Source organism: Trichosurus vulpecula, chromosome 6 (genome assembly GCF_011100635.1).
Source record: "Trichosurus vulpecula isolate mTriVul1 chromosome 6, mTriVul1.pri, whole genome shotgun sequence".
Taxonomy (NCBI): domain Eukaryota; kingdom Metazoa; phylum Chordata; class Mammalia; order Diprotodontia; family Phalangeridae; genus Trichosurus; species Trichosurus vulpecula.
Window position 1 is genome coordinate 246,085,645 of NC_050578.1, and position 9,735 is coordinate 246,095,379.

Below are 9,735 nucleotides of genomic sequence, written 5' to 3' on the forward strand. Positions count from 1 at the left end.
TACTGTTCTAGTTCTCTATGTCCCCTGAAAAATTTTCTGAACATCGATTGTGTACACTTTTATCCACAGAATCACAGGGAAGGGTTTCAGTGACCACCTTATCCAGCCCAAGCCAAACCAAAAATCCTCTTCGTTACATACTCAACATGTAGCCATCTATCTTTTGCTTAAAGACCTTTAAAAACCAGTTAGTGGCCAAAGCAGTCCATTTTACCTTCAGGCATTTTAGGAAGATTTTTTTTTTCCATCAATTAATTTGCCTCTTTTTGACATCTGCCCCTTCATGTGCTCTTAGATATCTCTGAGGCCAAGCAGAACAAATCTAATATGTCTTCAATGTAATGGTCCCTCTAATTCTTGAAAACGGCTATCATTCTCTCCCCTGAGCCCTCTTTTCTCCAGGCTAAACAGCTCAAATTCCTTTTCTGATCCTTTCATACCATGAAATTGACCCCCTTCATCATCACAGCTGCCCTCTTCTAAATATTCTATAATTTACCAATGTTCTGCCTAAAACATGGCACCTAAATTTAATACAGCATCCCAGATGAAGTTCGATCAGAGTAGAGTATCCTAGGACTTTCACCACGTTGCTGGACGCTATGTTGGTTCTAAGATCTGATTAGCCCGAGTTCTCATTAGCTCTTTTGGCTGCCAAATCACACTGATGGTCAATATTGACCTTACCATCCACACAAAATCCTGGATAGTTCTTAAAGGCAAACTCTGTCTGGTCATATTTTCCTCTACCCTGCGCATTCAAAGTTGATTTTTAAAAACCCAAATGTAAGCCTTTCCATCTGTCTCTATTAAGTTTCTTCTTATTTGATTCAAGACCCAGAGGGACATAGGGGGATAGACTTGGTTTTGGATCCAGGAAGACTTGGGTTCCAGTCCTTCTCCTGATCCATACTGGTTATGTGGCATCAGATGAGTCACTGAACCTATCAGTGTTCTAGACCACTCTCTAAGACTACATTGCAGGGGGCAGCTGGGTGGTACAGTAGATAGAGCACCAACCCTGGAGTCAGGAGTACCTGAGTTCAAATCTGATCTCAGACAGTACACTTACTAGCTGTGTGACTCTGGGCAAGTCACTTAATCCCCACTGCCTCACCAAAAACAAACAAACAAACAAAAAAAACCAACCAAACAACCAAGAAAGACTTAGAAAAAGACTACTTTGCAGAAAAGATGTTGCTGACTCGAATTGGTAGAGGGAATTTCCTTGCCCAGGAGTTCCCCATAGCAAATAAACTCTCCTGGTTTAGCCCATCTCCTCAATCTTCACTCCTTGTTCTAGACTGCCACAATCTTTGTGACTTGTAACTTTTATTCAATATGTTAATGATTCCTCTAAGTTTTGTGGAATCTGTAAATGTGAATGTCATCTGTGTATTTAATCCAAACCACTCAAAAGACATGAAATAGTTGATAACAATATTAAACCTTGTACTGTCTGATGTCCATTCTCATCAATTTACTGGAAATGTCCTTTGAAAGGTCACAAATAACCTTCTTATGGCCAAATCCAATGGCTTCTCCATCATCTTCCCTCCCTTGATCTCCTCTTGGAGCTTGACACTGCCGACAGCCTCTTCCATATTGATATTCTTTGCCCTTGAGGCTTTTGTGACACTTTCATTTCCCTCCTCTCAGCATTCTGTTTCTTTCATTGACAACTTTCCCTCTGCCTCCTCCTTAACCAGGAGGTCTCCCTGAGGCTCAGTCTTTGGGCCCTGATCCGATCCTTTCCCTTGGAGCTTATCCACTTTCTCACCTTTAACTTTCTCCAGAAGGCTGACTACCTGACCACCTTTGTTCTCAGCTAAATTCCAGGTCAGCGGGTCAGTCAGTCAACAACAACTTATTAAGTGCATGCCAAGCTCTGTGCTAAGCAGCAGAGGTCCTTATCTCCAACTCTATTCGACATTTTCATTTGACTGACTTGCCATGATCTCAAATTCAGCAAATTTAACAGCTAATGCAGTGACTTGAACCCAGGCATCATTTAATAAATGGTCACTGAATGGCATTTAAAATCTGATTCATCGTCTTCTCCCCCGAACTGGCTCTTCCCCACCTGTCCCAAGGTGTTAATGGCATCATTTTTCTCCTAGACACTCAAGCTTGAAACCATAGCAATATCTCTAATTCTCTCTCCCTTCTTCCCTGATGTCCAGTCAGTAATGCAGTTTTGTTGAATCTTCTTTTCAAAACATTTTGGGTGTTTAATCCTCCTTTTTCATTCTTACCAACTCTTGCCATCCACACCTTTATATCTAAAGTCTCTCTCAGCTATAAATCCTAAGGGATTCCCATCTCTGGTATGTGGGATCATAGGGTCATCTGTCAAAAAGAGAGACCAGGAGGGACACTAACAGTCCATAGGACATCCAGGGGAGGGCAAGCAGGATGGTGAAGAGTCTTGGATCATTGCCAAATGAGGATCAGGTGAAAGAACTGGGGATATTTAACCTAGAGAAGAGAAGACTGGGGGAGGGGAGGGGACACAGTGGTTGTCAGTGCTGTCAGTGTCCATGCCATGGACTGTCAAGTGGAACAGGGATGGGAATTGCTTCATTTGACTATACAGGGCAGAACTATGGATAGAAGCTGCAAAAACAAATTTAGACTTGGTAAAAGGAAAAATTTTCTACAAATAAGCTATTCAAAGGTGAAATTGATTGTCTCAGAAGGTGGTGGCCTCTTCCTCACTATAAGTCTGCAAGGAAGGCCTGACTCAGCACTGGCCAAAGGATACTGTGGAGAACATTCTTGTTTAGGGACAGATTGGTCCTGAGCTCCTTTCTGGATCTAGAAATCTTTGGCTCCACACTTCCTTAAGCCTCCTCTCAAGTAAGCCACTCGCCTGCTCAAAGACCTTCAAGGGCTTTCTATTTCCTACCTTGTCAATCTAAACTCTTCTGCCTGGTTTTCAAGATACCATATTCTGGTCTTAGGCACTTACTAGCTCGGTAACGCTGGGCAAGTCACTTAATTCTGTTTCCCTCTGTTTCCTCATCTGTAAAATGAGTTGGAAATGGTAAAACAGTCTAGTATTTTTGCCAAGAAAACCCCAAATGGGGTCACTAAGAGTCAAACACAACTAATTGACAAAACAACAACAATATTCTGGTCTTGTCACACTTATCCAGTTTTTTCTCCCCAACACTGCCTGCTTGACCATCAACTCCCCAGACTGAGCTCTTCCTCATACCATGAATTTGCTATTGTGAATCCTTCCTCCATGCCTTAGGAGGTCCAGCATAGGACACTGGACCTGGAGTTAGGAAGGAAATCCAACCTCAGACAATTATTAGCTGTGTGACCTTGGGTGAGTCATTTAACCTCTGCTGCCTCAGTTTTCTCAACTGTCGAATGGGGCTCATAATAGCATTTACCTCTCAGGGTTGTTGTAAGGATAAAATGAGATAAAATCTGTAATGTATCTACCACTGTGCCTGGCACAGAGTAGGAGCTTAATAAATACTTGTTCTCTTCTTCTTCGCCTCTGCTAAACTTAATCTGACCCATCTCTTCTATCAAGCCTTCCCTGACCAGTACTCCAGTCCTTATTCATAGGATCAAATAATTTAGAATATAAGGAACTATAAAGGTCATCAAGACCAATTTTCTCCTTGATTTCTGCCTCATCCTCTGAGCTTCTGCAGAACTGATAGCTATCCATGGTGAACTGGCACTAGAACCACCTGAAAGTTTGAAAACTAAAGAATTATTTAACTTGAAGAAACCTAAGAGACCCTGAAGAGTTCAGAACCATAGAACCTTCAAGCTGGAAGGCCACCTTGTCTCACTTATATTGAAGCAGGAATTCCTGTCTCAACATACTCAAGTAAAACTCACACTTGTGTCTTCCTGACTCCAGGCTCTATCCACTGCACCACCTTGCAGAGGTAGAGATAATGTAGGCTTTTGCAATTGAATGAGTACCATATTAGAGGCTATGTGAAATGTCCAATAGAATATTAATTCCCAAGATGCTCAGTAACAGTCTGCTCCGCTCTAGTTCCAGTGATATCTGGGAAGAAATACTACCACAGACACCAGCAGCACTGAGAAATTAGAGCAAGTTCAGAAGGGTAGTCCAGATTGCTGCTTGGGAAATCCAGGGGATCAGCGGGACTGATAGACCCATCCATATGCCAAATGGTGGTAGCAGGCAATGCTTCCCCTCCCTGCCTCTGTGTGAGGTGTAGACAATAGATCAGCATCTATAACAAAACCCACAAATGCATTGTTCATTGTCTTCCCATGCTCATAGGGGGGTTTGTTATCTTCCTTAAGCCCTCTCCTCCAAACTTCCTTATTTTTTATGGAGGACACCACCATCCTTCTGGTCACCCAAATCAACAGCCTTAGCACCATTCTCGCCTCTTCTCTCTTTCTCTCCTCTGTATGCCCCCGAGTCATCTCACCACAGCCTCTAGCCTCTACCCTACTTCAGGTCCTCTTTATTTCTCACCTGGATGATGACAACATCCTTCGGTCTAATTCCTCTCTAATCCGTTCTCCCCACAGCTGCCAAAACCGTCTTCCTAATGCACACAACACTCCCCTGTTTCAGAACCTTCCCTTATGGCTCCCCATCGCAGCATGGAATCATAGATTTGGAGCCGAAAAGGATTGTAGAGATCACAGTGTCATAGATTTAGTGCCAGAAGAGACCCTAGAGGCTTCAGCCCAACCCCCTCATTTTATAGACAGGGAAATCAAAGTGAAGTGACTACCCCTGGGTCACACATCTAGGAGGCATCTGAGGCAGGATTTAAACCCAGGTGTTCAGCATTCTCTCTACTTAATCACCCTCTCAGCTCAAAAACAAATGCCTCAGTTGGGCTCTTAAAGCTCTTCACAATCTGACTCTAGGCTACTGATCTAATTCCTGCTCCCCCAACTTGGCATTCCCTACCCTTCCTCCATATTCTCTCTTGTCACTTCTATTTCTTTGAATCCATTCTTCCTTTCTTCAAGGCTCAGCTCACAAGCCACTTCTGGAAAACCTTTCTTGGTCCACTTAGTTGTTAGGACTCTCTTCTTTCTCAAACTGTCATTTATATACTTATGGATTTGTGCATTTTACTCTAACCCTGACTCAGTAAAATGTACCCCAACATCTAGAAATCCAGCCTAAGACACTTACAAGCTGTGTGACCCTGGGTAGGTCACTTTACTCTGTTTGCTTCAGTTTCCTCACCTGTAAAATGAGCTGGGGAAGAAAATGGCAAACCACTATGCCAAGAAAACCCCAAATGGGTCACAAAGGGTCAGACATGACTGAAAATGACCAAATAACAATCTAGGACAAAGCCTCAAATGTAGCAAGCACTTGCTTCTCTTTCTCTGTCTCCATTCCTGTTTCTCTCTTTCTTTTCCTCTCTGTCTCTTCTACTTTCCCCCCCTTTCCCTTGCCTCCCTCCTTTTCTTTCCTTTGCCCTATCATAAAGAAAAAAAAATACATGCATTTGCAGACTATGGAAGGACAGAGAGCCAAGAAGAGGCTTGGGGTGGCAGGTGTGGGTGAGAGCTACCAGCTGGGGTGTCACCTTTGGAATCTCCAATCATAGAAAGGACGGGTGACATTTACAGGGAGGTTAAATAACACACAACTGTTCTCTCCTTTCCTATTTGGTTAAGTCACTCAGTAAGCAAAGTCTTTCCGACTGTAAATATTAAAAAAAGAAAGAAAAATAAACAATGTATTCATACTAGGTAGAGTGTGTTGATCCCATCCAAAAAGCCATGAACTTGATGAAAATTTCGGTCTACTTTGACTCAACCCCACCCCTTAACTGACTGGCGAGAGAAGAAAACTCAGAGCCAAATTGGACTGTCCCCTGAAGTGGTATTTATGTAGGAGAAAGAAACAGGAATAATTTCTTATTCAACAACAACAAAAAAATTCCCATTGCTCAGTGGAATAATAGTTTACATTTCTAGAATATCTCTTTTTTTTTTTTTACAGAAATTAAGTTGGTTTTATTACAAATTTTAGTTATAGAGTTAGACACTACAAAACATTTTACTTGGACCCTTTACAAAAGTATTAATTTCACCAAGTCTGGATTACTGGTAGTGTAAAACTCTCAAGATTAATTTTAAAGCTAACAAATCAAAGGCACAGTATTAACAGGTTTAAAATGACTAACGCTCATGTGACATCAGGAAATATTCCAGTTCATAACTTCATAGGACTTACTATTGTTTGATAATTATGGATATTGGAGGTTATGGAAGAAAAATGTAGTAAAGTAAATGAGTTCCAGAACTAATGAAAAAGGAGTTAGCATATGTGATACTCCACATTTCAGTTTATTTATTTTAGTTTTCAACATTCACTTCCACAAGATTCTGAGTTCCAATATATGATACTCTAAAACAGGAGTGGGGAACCCGCGGCCTCACCCCTGCTCTAAAGTCATATTATTTATGGGCTCAAATTTGGTCATTCAAGCCTTTAAATACGTTTCACATATCTGACAAGTTACACTATGCTAATATCCAGTATTTGTCAAAAGGAGGCAAAACCCACTTTCCACTTTCCAATGCTTTCTAAAAGTAATAAATTCTGAACCAGAAGTTACAGAAATTAGTCATAAGAGTGTGAAAATTCCCTGCAGAAGTCTTCCACTAAACAAGTACAAAAACGAGGAAATGCTTTTAAAATTTTCATTACTATAAGAAGAATCTCCTCCTTTGTACAAATTTTGCACAACCGAAGATATTTTATTTGCTGCAGGAAACAAAATTGTGCCTTTTTAGGCATAAGTAAGTATTTAGGCCTGGTTCCAGGAGAGTCGGGTTAGTACATAAATACTTAAGAGTTCACTTTAGTGGAAAAATTCAAGTTTCTCACATAACCATTCTTCGGTCAGGTCGTCAATATTTCTTACAATGCTTTAGTTATTACAGCTGATTGAACTAGCTCATTCTTACTCCCAGCATACATCATCTGTTGTTCAGGCTTACACCCAACAGGACTAGAGAAAACAGCACAGAGGGTCTGAGGCTCTTCCATCATCGTGTTGATATTTATAACAGTACAACGAAGCGAGGCTAGGCTGTCATTCACATAGTTCATCTTTAAGTTCGTCGGGTGAAATAGCCTCATGCTCTTCATGCGTACTACCAGCCGTTCATCCTTGTCAATCTTCACATTTTCCTTCTAGCAGGCCACCACCTAGAGTGTCTTACAATTTGCAAAACATTTTTTTCTGGGACAATAGGGCTGGTGAGGTGGATGGTATCAGGCATGTAAGTCCCATTTTATAGATGAACAAACGGAGGGAAAGAGACTTTACAAGTAAACATTGGAGTCAGAATTCAAACTCGGGTCTTTTCTGCCTCCAGGTGCAGCATCCTGGTCCAGCATGCTGCTGGGCAGGGAAGCTCCATTCCAGTCCTACCTCTGCTAGTGTGCATGGGCACACTCAGGCAAATCCCTTCCCTTTTCCAGGCCTTCCTCTCCTCCACTCTAGAATAAAGGAACTGGGACTTGGAGAAGTGCAGTTCCCTGGTCCTCAGTTTTCTCATTTGTGAAATGATTGAAATGGCTAAAACAGAATAAAATGGTTGAAGGTGTCAACTACACGGGACTGGGAAATATTGCACAAAATAAATAAAAATACAACCCAACATAGTTAATGTCAGTTTGTGGTTTTCTAAGGTGACATGCAGCCACAGAGATCTGTTTCTTTTTGGGTTTGACAGGTGATACAGTGGATAGAGCTCCAAGCCTGGAGTCAGGAAGACCCAAGTTCAAATGTGGCCTTAGACACTTGCTAACTGTGTGACCCTGGACAAGTCACTTAATCCAGTTTGCCTCAGTTTCCTCATCTGTAAAGTGAACTGGAGAAGGAAATGGCAAACCACTCCAGTATCTTTGCCAAGAAATCCCCAAATGGGGTCATGAAGTTAGACACGACTGAATATCAACAATAAACTAGACAACCTACCTCTGAGGTTCCTTCCAACTTTAAATCCCATGACACAGTGACTAAATCATTACAATTGCTGACATTTAAGTTACAATTTAGAGTTTATGAAATGCCTTGTATTCTATACGGACAGCTAGGTGCCTCAGTGGATAGAGCACTAGCCCTGAAGTCAGGAAGACCTGAGTTCAGATCCAACCTCAGACACAAGCTGTGTGACCCTGGGCAAGTCACTTAACTTGGTCTGCCTCAGTTTCTTCAATAGTTAAGTTGAAATAGGGATGAATAAATGGAAATAATGATAGTACCTGGATCAAATGAGATAATATTTTCAAAGTCCTTCTCCACTATGGTAGGCAATTTATAAATGCTTCCTTCTTTCCTTCCTACTACTACAATAGGCTTCTAATTTTCTCAGTTTCTCCCTCTTCTAATTCATTTTCCATACTGCTGCCAAATGGATGGATTTTCCCCAGAGCCTGACCATGCCACTCCTCTGCTCTAGAACACCCAGGGGGGTTCTCTGTTGTCTTAAGGATAAAATACAAACTCTTCAGTTCAAAGCTGTTGAGAAGCTGCCTCCCTCTTCCCCCATACTCCTCTTCTCTTCCCTCTTCCTCGTACTTGGTGTTCCATTCCCCACCTCCACAGCTGTTTCATAGAATCTCGACTTTCTTTCAGGTCTCGGTTCAAGCTTCACCTGCTGATTCTCCAACCACAGCACACCTGCCCCCATTAGCTCTGCATCTTTTTTGCATGTACTTAATATTTAATGATCTTTGCGAACATTGTTTCCTCCCCTCCAATTGAATATAAGTTCCTGAAGTGCAAGGAAAGTTTTATATTTGTCTTTGTCTCCTAGTGGTGGGCCCATAGGAGACCCTTAATAAACGCTCACTGAATGGCTGAATGAATGAATTAATCATTACAACTCTGTGAAGAAAGGAAGGAGTGTGGATATTTGTTACCCCACTTTACAGATGAGGAAATTGAGGATGACAGTTGAAAGGACTTGCTGCCAGAGCTAATGAATGTTAGGGGTGCGAGGGAAAGGGGGAGCTGATTTCTAAAGTCCTCTGAATCTGTGTAACCACACTACTGATTTGGCCTAAACCCCAAGGGCAGCTTGTGGGACAGTGGACACAGTGTTTAGCCTGGAATCAAGTGCACCTGAGATTGAATCCAGCCTCAGGGACTTTCTGGTTGTATGACCCTAGGTAAGTCACTTAATCTTTGCCTGCCTCAGTTTCCTCAACTGTAAATTGGAGATAATAATAGCACCTACCTCTCAGGGCTGTTGGGAGGATCAAATGAGATAGTATTTGTAAAGCACTTAGCACAATGCCTGGGACATAGGGAGCATTTAATAAATGTTTCCTCCCTTTCTTCCTTCCTTCTTTCTTTTCTTCCTTCCTTCCTTCCTTTCACCCTTTCTCCTTCTCTCCCTCCCTTTTTCCTCCCTCCTTCCCTCCCTTCCTCCCTCCCTCCTTCCTTCCTTCCTTCCTTCCTTTCTCCCTTTCTCCTTCTCTTCATCCCTCCTTCCTTCCTGCCTTCCTTACTTCCTTCCCTCCCTCCTTCCTTCCTCCCCTCCTTTCTTCCTTCCCTCCTTCTCTCCCTCCTTCCTTCCTTCCTTCCCTCCTTTTAGATCTTAGTGTAATCTGAAATCTCAAGCCATTTTGAATGTTGTTCTGGCTTTTCTATGAGGCCCAGAGCTTGCAGTAGGCTAGGGCCCTGTGTGTTCTGTAGGGCTTAAGTTAAGAAATTATCTCTGGAGGGGTGG

The 9,735-nt window shown here is 42.1% G+C and overlaps 1 pseudogene; it reads right to left on the reverse strand.

Annotated features, from left to right (window-relative positions):
* Nucleotides 1-6,851: 6,851 nt before the first annotated feature.
* LOC118854956 lies at nt 6,852-8,691 on the reverse strand (annotated as a pseudogene).
* Nucleotides 8,692-9,735: the final 1,044 nt, after the last annotated feature.